We start from the raw sequence: 14,094 nt of genomic DNA, 5'->3' as shown, positions 1-14,094 counted from the left end.
TAAAAATAGAAGTTCGGAGCCCACAACAGCTGGGCCCTGGTAAGTACCTCAGGCTTAAAGTTGGGACAGTGGAAGGACGAAAGCCTGGGAGGAAAATTGAACCAGAAATTGATCTGATTAAACCCCAGCTCAGAAATATCTCATTCTTGCCTAGATTAAAATGATCTACTCCTGCTCTAGATGCCAACAAGATATTAAGAAAAATTCTACCTAGAGGAACATAACAACATTGAGATCTCAATATTTTCATACACAGTGGTGAGCAGTCAGTAAAAAGCTGAGCCAGGCACAGTATAAATAGGACCAAGAGAAAAAACAGAAAAAGAGAAACAAACCCACAAATGATTAGACATGGAATTTAAAATAATTGTGCTTTATATGTTCAAGAAAAAGATAAGATGAAGAATTTCAAGAGAACTGGAATCTATAAAAAATAATCAAATTGATATTCTAGAAAAATAACTGAAATTACAAATGTAATACACAGGCTTAACAGCAAGTCAGATATAGATAAAGAGAAAATATTTATGATCATGAATATAGCATAGTAGAAAATATCTAGGCTGAAACACACAGAGATAAAAACTTCCCAAAGATGGAAAATACAGTATAAAGCATAAGAGACAAATGGAACATTATGAAAAGGTGTAAGTTACATGCAATTGGACTCCTAGCAGGAGGACAGAAAAAAATGGGGTGGAAGCAATACTTGAAGAGATGATAGCTGAGAATGATTCAACATTGATAAAAGCAACAAGCCACAAATTTAAGAAGCTCTGCAAATTTCATACAGGATAAATACAAAGCAAACCACATCTAGGCAACTTCATAGTAAAAGTGATACAAACCAAAGACAAAAAGAAAAAGTAAGAAGAGGGAGAAAAATAGACATCTTCAAAGGATCAATAGTAATGCTGAGACAGACTTTTCAATACAAAAAATGGAAATAACCAAAATGAAGTGTATATATTCATATAATAGAATATAAAAATGAGAATACATAATAGTACTGCTACAGGTATGAACAATAACGAATCTAACAAACATTATATTCAGCAGCAGAAGCCAAGTACAAAGGATATATTTTATGAATCCATTTGTATAAAGTTCAAAAACTAACCCACACTATTATAAGTCAGAATAGTGGTTATCCTTTGGAGTGGGAGACAAGAACCAGACTACTGGGTTGCTGGTAACATTCTAGTTCCTCATCTGGGTAGAGGTTAGATAGGTATGTTCACTTTGTGAAAATTCACTTAAAAAATGATTTGTGTACTTTTCTGTGTGCATGCTATACTTCAATACAAGTTTATTTAAATAATACACACATTAATGTATAACAGCAGTCCTTGAATTGCAAATTCTTTTCACAAATGATTCATATACAACTTCTTTCCTCCTTTCCTCCTTTTTACTCACTGCTTAATGTATCTTCAAACTACCCCATTCTTTGGGTTCAGAAGACTCTCAGGAATGAGACAGTCTTAAAAATAGGAGCAGCTTATAATCCATCTAGAGATTATGAACTGACTAAGGCATTAATGGCCAGGCTGGGAACTTGATTGCAAAAGACATCTGTTTCTATGAGGAACCAATTTTAAAGATAAGCCAAACAAAAAGAATTTAAGAGAAGAGGGAAAGAATTGTTTATTAAGAGTAACAAAAGAGACAGAGAAAAAGAGAGAGGGAGAGAGAGAGGGAATGGATTGCAGGAAAAGATTCTAGTAAGGAGCATTAGGAAATGAGTAATATGATAAGGTGGTTCAATAAAATAAATACAGAAACTTAAACTTCACAGTAAGGGGTCCATTTGTGATAGATTTGAACATTTATCAATCACTAGAATAACAAGAACTTTAAAACAGGATAGACTATTTAGGTTGCATTACATAAGTTTTATAAGAAATTCTACATTTCTAGAGGAACTTTCAGAAAATCCATCAATCTGGTATAAACGCTTTAGCAAAGCCCTTCCCCACCTCATGCATATTTCACTTGGAACAAAGAGAGGGCCCTTAAAGTAAATTCCTGCCACCACCATGAGTTTGCCTAAAACAATAAAATCATTATGTGTTTTGTGAGACAGACTGTTAATAAAGCAATCTTATTGATTTGGCAGTTCTTTTTTTCTAGTCATTTTCTTACAGGATCTCATATGCAGTAAAAGTGGCTTTATAACTGAACAATGTTAGGAACCAGAAACCCAGTACAGGGTTTTTTTTTTTTTTTTACAGGTATTGAATATTCTTCCACTCCAGTAATTTAGAAAGGAAACTCTTTATCAGACTCTGCTAAACCTTGGGAAACGGTCACTGATAGAAATATTCACACATGACCTTATAATTGTTCTTACATGAAAATTCTCTTTTCTTCCTCTCTTTTATGAAAGAAAGCACTCCAGCTGCTTTTCTGGAGTAAAGGTATTCTGCAGTAGAGCAAAGTAATAGGTTTTTAACCTATTGTGGGAGAAGAGGAAGCTTAAAAAAATTTTTTTTTAAACTGTTGTCTACCACTCCACTCTCTTATGATGCTGAGATGGTGAAAACATCAAATCAGTAGACGGAGTATAAGCGGGGAGCTGGTAGGTTTGGTTTAGAGATGCTGGCCAAGTCGTTCTTTTTTTTTTTCCTTTGGCTGTGTTGGGTCTTTGTTGCTGCGCGCACGCTTTCTCTAGTTGCAGTGAGCGGGGGCTGCTCTTCGTTGCGGTGCGCGGGCTTCTCATTGCAGTGGCTTCTCTTGTTGCGGAGCACGGGTTCTAGGTGCACAGGCTTCAGTAGTTGCAGCATGCAGGCTCAGTAGCTCCAGTACATGGGCCCCAGAGCACGCGGGCTTCAGTAGTTGCGGCACATGGGCTCAGTATTTGTGGCTCGGGGGCTCTAGAGTGCAGGCTCAGTAGCTGTGGTGCACGGGCTTTGTTGCTCTGTGGCATTTGGGATCTTCCCAGACCAGGGCTCGAATCCACGTCCCCTGGATTGGCAGATGGATTCTTAACCACTGCACCACCAGGGAAGTCCCAGCTATAAGATTTGATTAGATAAATAGGTAGAGTTATGATACTGTCAAGTATACATAGTAACTAGAACTTCTCTAATAGCTTTCACGGCTAGAGGAGGAAGATGAAGATGATGAGGATGGTTGCAGCGACTCCTGCGGCTTACCAATTGACCACACACTTTATGCTAAACACTGTGCTAAACATTTTATTGCCTACTATCCCTATTTTAGGGATGAGGCGATTGAGGCTTAAAGAAATGTAAGTTACTTACTCAAGGTCACATAACCAGATAAGTGTCAGAGTGAGAACTCAACCAAAGTCTATTTGATCTTAATCACATTCTGCTCATAAATTCCAATCAGCATAATCAATTCCTTATATGCCTAACATTTCTGGAGAATTTGGGAATGCTTATTGATCTTCAAGATTTATTCATCCTGTAACATTTTAACCTCTTGGTTTGCCTAGAAAACCTCCTAAAAGATAGTTAAAATTTTAGGCTTAACCAATTACAAATTCTAAATAGAAACAGTTTAATTAGTGAAGTGTTATCAGAGACTAAAATGGTAAAAAATTTAAAAGATTCTTAGCACTCTCAACTTCTATCTTCCAGGAAAGGCCCAAAGATGTGCTGTAACACACCTCCAGAAACCAGTGGACACCTGGCTAGTCTGCAGAAAAATGTGGATTAAGGAATAAAAGCAATAAGCCATTCAACGGTGATTTCTTTGGCATGTGATTTCTCTGTAGAAAAGGAGAACTTTGAGATTCATATGTGTTTTATGGTAATTAAAGAAAAGTACTTTTATTCAGGGGGAATAAAAGATTCTGATTACTGCTTTGAAAACCAACTTTTTTTTCCCCAACAGTGAACTAAAATTGAAAAATAAGAAAGGATTCCTAATTTGGATCATCTGTAGCAATGGATGGGAAGGGCATTGTACTTACAATCTACTTTCATCAGATTTTAATTGTTCTAACTCACCATAACATAAAATTAAACAAATCTCACTGATGTCCTTACAAAATTAAAATGGACTGTAGGAAATTATGGTTTTTGTTGTTGTTTTTGTTTTGGAAATTATCTTTTTAAAAACTGGACACACAGGATAAATTTCATTTCAGCAAGGATTAATGATTTGTACCAAAATTTTATTCCATATAGCTAGCAGAACATATTTCATATTGTCTTCCAAAGCCATGATTCTATCTCTTACCAGCTGTGTGGCCTAAAGAAAAAGCACCCATACTCTTTAAGCCTTCATTTTCTCATCTAAAAAACAGAAATAATATCACTAATTTGCTTCAGTTTCTGAAGTCTCCATGGTCCCTAGAATAGATAAATCCAAAGTTAAAAATCAAGGAAGTGCAAGATAATCCAGCAGCTATTCTGTCAGGACAGCTCGCCACCATCATACTGGAATGACAGCGTCTTAGCATTTACACATGGTCATCAGTACCTTCAGTAACAGTAGCACTCACACTCCTCTCCATCCTTGGATGATGCTGCAGTCTCCAACATGTCACATTCTACCTGTCTCTGAGTCTTTTAATTTTCACTCTTTATGCTCGTATCTCTCAACTCTTGGTTCAGTTCGCAGTCCCTCACATGGGGAGCACATGCATAATCAAGCAAAAGTCTTTTTGTATAGCCTAGGGAGCCTGTCTCTCTGGGAAATTACTGAACTATATCAAACGATAGAAAAATCCATTCTTGAAACCCAAAAAAATGCTCTGGGGTTTTGTGACAATGAAGTAATGTATAGGAAAATAAGAAATGTATTTGTAAATGGTAAACATTAACCACATACAAATAATAATTAATTAGTTATCACTGATAATCATGATTTCAAATGACTAGGACTCTGTTAACATTCTACAAATTGCATCATTATAGAGAAAATACTTGACAAATTTAGGATCTTTAGAAATAAAGTGCCACATAATGACAAGAAAAAAAAACTATTCCTAAATATAACAACTTTAAGGAACTCACTGTTGATCTTGGGGCAAGTCACTTCATTTCTATAAGCTTCTTACTCCTTAGGATAAAAAGAGAGGGCTAGATCCGGTGATTTTTATTAAATTGCATAAAGCACTTTTTCCATGGGACCTACATCTTACTCCCTGCCCCAACCTATCAGCTTTTTGCAAGGAAGAAGTGGCTCCTCACAGACAGTGTTATAAGAAAAGGCCACTGGCCATGCAATCAAGGTGAGCACTCCCACCCTCACTGAGGCAGAGATGATGAGACTGCCACTCCCTCCTTCCGCTTAGACCATCCAAAGTGCCCTAGAAGGCTAATGTGCAGTTCATTGGTTTCTGACATTTAGCTGAAACTGGTTTCACTCATATATGAATATTTTGCTGTGATGGTATTCCAGGACACACTGTGCATGTATAGCCAGGAAGGAAAGGGGAGGTGTGGTGTGATTTTGTTTCTTGGCATTGGGAGTGGGGTGGGTAGAGACAGGGGCATCCAGTGAAATTTATTCCACATGGGTCAACTCCTACCAAGAGGTCTGATCACTGGAATTACTGCTCATCCCTCTTTCATCACCAAATCCCCTGTTTTTTCTAACATTTTTATGGTAAAAAATTACAAAGACACAGAAAACTTGAAAGAATTACACAATGAATAGCTACATATTCACATTAGGATTCTGCAATTACTAATATTTTATCAAATATGACTTTGCTAAATGTGCTTTATCACGTATCTATACATCTTTTCATCAATCCATTTTTGGGTACAATCTAAAGTAAGTTTCAAATATTAGTATACTTTCCCCCAATACCACAGCATGTATGTCACTAACTAGAGTTCAATATTTACTTTTCTATTAAAAATTTACACATAGTGGGCTTCCCTGGTGGCACAGTGGTTGAGAATCTGCCTGCTAATGCAGGGGACACGGGTTCGAGCCCTGGTCTGGGAAGATCCCACATGCCGCGGAGCAACCAAGCCCGTGAGCCACAACTACTGAGCCTGCGCATTTGGAGCCTGTGCTCTGCAACAAGAGAGGCCGCGATAGTGAGAGGCCCGCACACTGCGATGAAGAGTGGCCCCCGCTTGCCACAACTAGAGAAAGCCCTCACACAAAAAAGAAGACCCAACACAGCCATAAATAAATAAAAATAAAAAAAGAGTTCCAATTTCAACGGTCAGCTACTCTTAAAAAAAGAAAAAAAAAATCTACACATAGTGAAATGCATAATTTTTAAGTGTTACCATCTGATGAGTCTGACAAATGCGTACATCTAGGTAACCCAAACATACATTAAGAGAGAAAACATTCCCATCATCCTAGAAAGTCCATTCATAGCCCTTTCCAGTCAATCCTCCCAAAGGCAACCACTGATCTGTTTTCACCACAGATTAGTTTTGCTGTCCTAAAGCTTGTTGCTAATGGGATCATAAAATATCAATATCTTCTGTGTTTGACTTTTTTCACACAATCTTATGTTTTTGAGATTCGTTCATTTTGTTGTATGTATTTTACAACTATACAGCAGTTTATACATCCATTCTTCCACTGAAAGAACACCTGGGCTATTCTCAAGATTTTTCTATTATGAATAAAAATGCTATAAACATGCTTACACACATCATTTTGTGGACTTATGTTTTCAATTCTCTGAGGTAAATTCCTAGGAGTGGACTTGCTGGACCACAGGGCCAGTGTATGTTTCCATTCTAAAGAAACTGCAAGACATTTTTCTAAAGTGGTTGTACTGTTTCACATTTCCAACAACATGTGAGAATCAAACATATACATCCATGTATGCATGCATCCTACAATTTAATGTTATAATTTTGCTTTAAATAGACATATATATAGAAAAGAAATAGAGTCATCCCTTGGTATCTGCAAGGGATTGGTTCCAGGACGCCCGTGGATACCAAAATCTGCAATGCTCAAGTCCCTTATATAAAACATAAATCAATCCAGGTTGGTTGAACCTGCAGATGCAGAACCCACACAGATAAGGAGGGCCAACCATATGAGGAAAAAACTTAAAAGTAGTCTTTTATACTTATCAACATATGTATTATTTCTGGTGCTGTTCCTCTTTTCCTGGAGATCTGAGTTCCCACTGGATATCATTTTTCCATCAGCCTGAAAATCTTCCCAAAGCATTTCTTATAGTACAGATCTGTTGATAATTTTCTCAGTTTTCACTTATCTGAAAATGTATTTTAGTTTCATTCTTAAAACATATTTTTGCTGGTTATGGAATTCTGGGTAGTGTTTTGTTTTTTAAATTTTATTTATTTATTTTTGGCTGCATTGGGTCTTCGTTGCTGCATGCGGGCTTTCTCTAGTTGAGGTGAGCAGGGGCTACTCTTCGTTGCAGTGCATGGGCTTCTCATTGCGGGGGCGTCTCTTGTTGTGGAGCACAGGTTCTAGGCGCATGGGCTTCAGTAGTTGTAGCACACAGGCTCAGTAGTTGTGGCTCGTGGGCTCCAGAACGCAGGCTCAGTAGTTGGGACGCACAGGCTTACTTGCTCCGTGGCATGTGGGATCTTCCCGGACCAGGGCTCGAACCCATGTCCCCTGCATTGGCAGGCACATTCTTAACCACTGCACCACCAGGGAAGCCCCGGTAGACAGTGTTTTCAGTTTTAGGTTTTTTTTTTTTTTTTCAGCATTTTGAAAATTATGTTCCACCGTCTTCTCCATTCCATTACTTCTCATAAGAAATCAGCCATCATTTATACTGTTGCTCCTTCTCTTTCTAATATGTCAGTTATCCCGGTTACTTTCAAGATTTTCCCTTTATAATTGGTTTACAGCAGTTTGACTATAAAGTGCATAGGTATGGTTTCCTTTGTATTTATTTCCTTGAGCTTAGCTGGATTTTTAGAATCTGAAAATTTATTTATTTATTTTTACTAAATTTAGGGAGAGTTTAGCCACTATTTCTACAAATATTCTTTTTTTCCATTATTTTCTTTATCTTGTCTTTCTGCAACACAATTATACATAATGTCCCACAAGACACTAAGGCTCAGTTAATTCTTTTCAACCTATTTTCTCTGATTTTCAGGTTATATAATTTCTATTGACCTGTCTACAAGCTCATGCCTCTTTCTCTGTCATCTCTAATATTCTCCAATTTCTGCCACTTTTGGTCACTCTCCAGTACCTTCACATAATTGTTTGTTTTACAGTTTGCTTAGACTTCATAATTGTTATGTGTACCTGAGCTGATATAAGCTACTTTGCCATTATTAGAAACTGAAACTTCCTTCTTTCCCTGTGTATCTACAAAGAATACAGGTGATTCTACTATAATTAGCAAGTACTATGGAAAAAAGGTGTTCTATGATTCACACTGATGTACTTTTTGTCTTCTGATTAAAGACTAGAGCCACAAGAGGCTCTAATAACACTATTCAGTAGAACTTTCTGAGACAATAGATTTTTTTCTGTGTTATCCAATATGGTAACCACTTGGCACACAGACTACTGGGCACTTAAAATGTGGTTATTGTGTTTGGGGAACTGATTTTTTTTTTTACTTTATTTAATTCTAATTAATTAAAATAATCACATGAGGCTAATGGCTACTGCATTGGGCAATATGACTCTAAAGATCATCTGATGTGATCTTTCTGTTTACAGATGATGAAACAGCAACTAAGAGTTTCCAGAAGTGGCCTGCCCATGATACATGGCTGCTAGTGGCAAAACCAGGATTCCAATTTAGATCTCCCAATTCCTAGTCTGAAGCTCCTGCTACTCTGTAGAGGAAGAGAATGCAAAATACTATGGCTGGAAGAGGACAACCGAAAATATAACAGGTGAGTGATGATAAATTAGAACTTTGAAAAAATATAGCTGGAAAAAATGGAACAGCTGAGAGCAGAATGATTTGCAAACATATCATACATTACACATACATACACACATATTCACTGGGTGTGCTCATTTCTTTTAAGGTAATAAAGGAGAAAAAGAGCCGTTAGTAGGAGAAAAAGAGCCGTTTATAACTCATTACAGGCCCAAAAGGTCTGACTCAATTTATACAAAGTACAAAGAGCACAATCAAGAAGTTAATGTCCTACCTCCATTCTTCACCAAGTGTCCACTTTCCAAGTCCTACAGTCTTCAGTGACTTGAAGAGTTACAGCTTAACACTTATTTGTTTCTCAAAAGCCTGTAAGACATGTACCACTGGAAAGGTTGCCAAGCATTCCCCTCCTGAACTTAATACCCACTATGAGGATACGGCTCTCTGCTAAAACGGAATGCGTTTTACCTTTTAACCACTCTCCTATACTACTGGAAGTAAAATAATTACCTCACTACATTCTTTCTCTCTGTCTCTGTCTCTGTCTTTCACACACACACCCCCCACAAACCTTTGTGTTGATTTCATACTAGCACTACTAATATACTAATATACATGGTGTAGAAAAATGTCTGCAAAAAGGTCCAAGATAAACAGCATTGTTTTTGGAGAAAGTGCCGTGGTCAGGATGATGTCATAAAAAATCAACTAATCAATTTCCTGTACCACATCCTGAAGGAAATCCAGAAGACTCAATTTTCTCACAGTCGAGTAGTCTTTCTGGGGGGACACTAACTGTTCCTGTGAACCCACAGGTGGTAAATTGATAATGATTATTATTTACCTTAAATCTTCAAAATCACAAAGAGTGAAATTTCATTGTAAAAGATCTTTAATGTGGGAGGCATTATGAAAATACAAAAAGTGTCCTTATTAAATGTGAATTTCAGATTTTAGTTACTGACAGCAAAGAAAAGAAAAAATGGGTAAACTTAGTTGGTATTTACTACTGGACTTCAAAACGCTTCCTCTCCAGATCTGAGTAAAACAAAGACCACCCTTCACAACAGCCAAGGAGAGATCACTCTTTACCTATTATACACCCTCAGTGCTTTTCCTCCAGGCAACAAGCACTCACCAACACTGGGTTGGCACACCGCAGGAGACCTGCCACATTTGAGTTCCTTGAGGGTGTAAACAATGGCATATTTAGCTGTATACCCAAAGGCATTATAGCACCTGACACAAAGTAAGTGCCCAGTAAGCATGTGTTGAATGAATGAATGAGATTATCAATATAAATAAGCTATTCTCCTTTCCCTCCAGAAGCTGCCAGTTAAAAATGAGAAGACCACCATTACAAACAAATAATCAATAAGCACCATAACTGAGGTATCACTAAGGGCTGTGATTTGCCAAACAATTTGAAAAAAATCCAAAGATTAATAAGAAGTGCTTCTGGCTTTAGAACAGCCTTTGTGGTTAGCAATTTGGTAAAAACTTTTAATTTAAAATATGCATAACACCTGTTGACCCAGCAATTCCACTTGTTACACACTACACTTGTCCTAAATGTATACAGACAGACTTGTAAAAGGTCTTTTTTCCTGCAACCATGTTTGTAAAAGGAAAAAAAAAAAAAACCTCCCTGAACATTCCATCAGCAGACAAAGGGTACATCCATAATACATATCACTACACAGAAGTTCAAAAGAACATGGTTGATCTATATGTGCTAACATGAAAAGAGGTTCAACATTATTAAGTGAAAAAACATTTGGTAAACGTATCATATTCCCACCTATGAAAAATAAAACCATAATAGAAAATGGGCTGGGGGCTTCCCTGGTGGCGCAGTGGTTAAGAATCCACCTGCCAATGCAGGGGACACAGGTTCAAGCACTGGTCTGGGAAGATCCCACATGCCGTGGATCAACAAAGCCCACACGTCACAACTACTGAGCCTGCGCTCAAGAGCACGCAAGCCACAACTACTGAAGCTCACACACCACAACTACTGAAGCCTATGCGCCTAGAGTCGATGCTCCGCAACAAGAGAAGCCACTGCAATGAGAAGCCCATGCACCACAAGGAAGAGTAGGCCCCACTTGCCGCAACTAGAGGAAGCCCATGTGCAGCAACAAAGACCCAACACAGCCAGAAATAATAAATAAATAAAATAAATAAATTTATTTTTAAAAAGAAAGAAAATGGGCTAGAGCCATGCTATCTAATACAAACATAACAATTTAAACTTTCTAGTAATGTAAAAGAAAAGTGAAATTAACATATTTTATTTAACTCAATGTATCCAAAATATTATCACTATGTTGTCATCAATATGCAAACTAAGTAATGAAATACTTTACATTCTTTTTTTCATTCTAAGTCTTCAAAGTCCAGTGTGGACTTTACATTTATGGCACATCTCAATTAAAACTACACACATTTTAAATGCTCAACAGCCACATGTAGCAGTGGTTACCAAAGTGGACAGTGTAGGTCTAGAAGGATATACTTCAAACTGGTAACAGTGGTCACTTCTGGAAAGGATTGTGTTTAATCTTTTACATCAATAACTAACTCATGTATTACTTACATAATGGTAAAAACACAACAGTAAAAAACCAAGCAGTATGGGAATATAGATGGCTGAGCAAATATACCTATTCCAAGAGTTACTGAATATCTAGGTAGAGTAGGGCGGACCAGGGAAAAATAAAATTTAACAATATCATTTACAATAACACACCCATGTGTGCCCATGCACACATGTACACACACACACACACACACACAAACACACACAAAACCTAAGGATAAAACTAAAGGAAGATATGCAATAGTTCTACATTGAAAACTATAAAACATTGCTGGAAGAGAGTTTACAAGGCCTAATAAATGGAGAAATATACTATGTTCATGGACTATGAAATTCAAATATATTTATAGATTCAAAGCTATCCCAATCAAAATTCCAGCAGGATGTCTGAGTGAAGGGAGGGGGAACTATAAGCTAATTCTAAGACATATATATGTTTTATATATTTATATAAATATATACTTGCATATACATGAATGTAAAGAACCTGGAATAGCCAAAACAATTTTGAAGAACAAAGCTACAATAATTTCTAGAGTCATTAAAAAGCTATAGTAATTAAGCAATATGCTATTGTCATAAAGATAGACAAACAGATCAACAGCACACATCACCTTGTTTCTGACAAAAGTGGCACACAGTGCAATCTTGTGAATATATGGTGCTGGGTCAACAGGGTATTCACATGAGGGAAAAACTGAACTTTGATACCTGCCCCAAACCAAACACAAAAGTAAATTCCAGGTGGCAGCACAGCTAAATGCAAAAGGTAAACAATAGAGCCTCATAGAAAAATATCTTCATGACCTTGGGATACATAAACATTTTCTTAAACAGGACACGAAAGGCACTAACCATTAAAGAAAGGAATGGTAAACCGGCCTTCACCAACATTGGTATGATATTGGGTAGAAAAGATAGAAATTGAGAAAGAGAGCTTTTTTTTTTTTTAACATCTTTATTGGAGTATAATTGCCTTACAATGGTGTGTTACTTTCTGCTTTATAACAAAGTGAATCAGCTATACATATACATATATCCCTATATCTCCTCCCACTTGCGTCTCCCTCCCATCCTCCCTACCCCACCCCTCTAGGGGGTCACAAAGCACCCAGCTGATCTCCCTGTGCTATGTGGCTGCTTCCCACTAGCTATCTATTTTACATTTGGTAGTGTATATATGTCCATGCCACTTCGTCCCAGCTTACCCTTACCCCTCCCCGTCTCCTCAAGTCCATAAGAAAGAGAGCTTTAGTGAGCAGAGACAATTCAAACAAACCTGGATAAGAAAAACACTGCTGAGGAGTCAAAGATAAGGTCTTCTATGCAGAGGGACCATAATAAATAAAGATACAGAGGATAAAGTATAAGGCACGTTTAACAAAGTATGGCAAGTAGACTTGTATGAACAGATTATAAGGTGTTTGACACACAAAGCAGCTGAAGAAAAGTAATAGGAAAAGGTTATGAAGGGGTTTGGACTTTTATCTTAAAGGAAACAAAAATCTGTCAAAGGCTTTTAAGCAGGAAAATTACACAATCAGGACTAAAGTTTAGAAGGGTAACTCAAAGAGCTCTGTAGGTGACGGACTGGATACATAAGAAACTAGAATCAGGGCAGAGTTAAAACAGATTTCACAAATTAGAATATTTACATACTCCAGTGTGACAAGAGGTATGCAAAGCTCCTAACAAACAGCTCTTTTTCAAAGCGTATCCAGTTTACTTGAATATCTGGGGGAAAACAATTTTACACTACAATAAACACTGATGTTATACAGGCATATGCAACATTCATCATTTAAATGATGATGACAATGATAATGCCAATAATAATGCTTTTTTGAATCTTTATGTCTCAGGCATTCTTTAAAGCAAGCCCTTTATATAAACTAGCTCACTTAATTCTCACAACAATAAGCAAGAAGGTACTATTAGAGTAACTTCTATCTAACTACAATATAGTTATTTACTCAGACATTTTGAATTTCTATATACCTTTTTACTTTTTATTTATTTTTTAATTAAGGCTTAACAATCCCTTATATTGCTGATGATAAAACTTGGTACAACTACTTTGGAAAACTGGTAAAAATCTAATGAATCTAAACATATATATGACCAAACATTTAACAGATATAAGTGCTGATGTTTACCAAAAGATATATATGTTTATAGCAGCTTTTTCATAACAGCCAAAAATCAGAAACAACTCACATATCCATCACACTTAGAAAAGTTATGTAATTTTCTGGGTCAGAGTAATAAATGGCCAAGCCAGAGTTCAAGCCCAAGGCTGTCTAATATCTAAATTCACACTCTCAGCCACTACCCTACACCTGAAAGAAATTATATTCCTATGGCAGTGGCTTCAGGCTATGCTCATAGATCCAGGAGAGTGTTAAAAAGTATAGAAAGTTCTGAGAGGAGGCTACTGCGAAAGTCCAGACAAAAGATGATATGGCAGAAGGAAGGAGGCAGAAAAGGGATTTCTTTTATAGAAAGAAGAGAACCCAGTAACAAATCAAACATGCTAGTGAGGTGGCTTGGGCAACAGGACAAATGGTGAATGCAGAAGTAGGCAGAGATTGAAGGCTAAGTCAGGCATACTAAATTGAAGACGGGTGCCCAGGAGGCATTTGGATAAAGAAATATGAAGCTCAGGAGAGAAATCAGACTGATAAAAAAAACTTCAGAT

The 14,094-nt window shown here is 37.0% G+C and overlaps 1 protein-coding gene across 1 annotated transcript in view; it reads right to left on the bottom strand.

Annotated features, from left to right (window-relative positions):
• TTC28 (tetratricopeptide repeat domain 28) overlaps positions 1-14,094 on the bottom strand; it is a 576,727-nt gene that overhangs the window by 254,918 nt on the left and 307,715 nt on the right. The window lies entirely within an intron of this gene.

The sequence above is a fragment of the Phocoena phocoena genome, chromosome 13 (assembly GCF_963924675.1).
Source record: "Phocoena phocoena chromosome 13, mPhoPho1.1, whole genome shotgun sequence".
NCBI lineage: Eukaryota > Metazoa > Chordata > Mammalia > Artiodactyla > Phocoenidae > Phocoena > Phocoena phocoena.
Note: the sequence above shows the minus strand (reverse complement) of the source record. Positions and strands in the feature narration are given on the sequence as shown.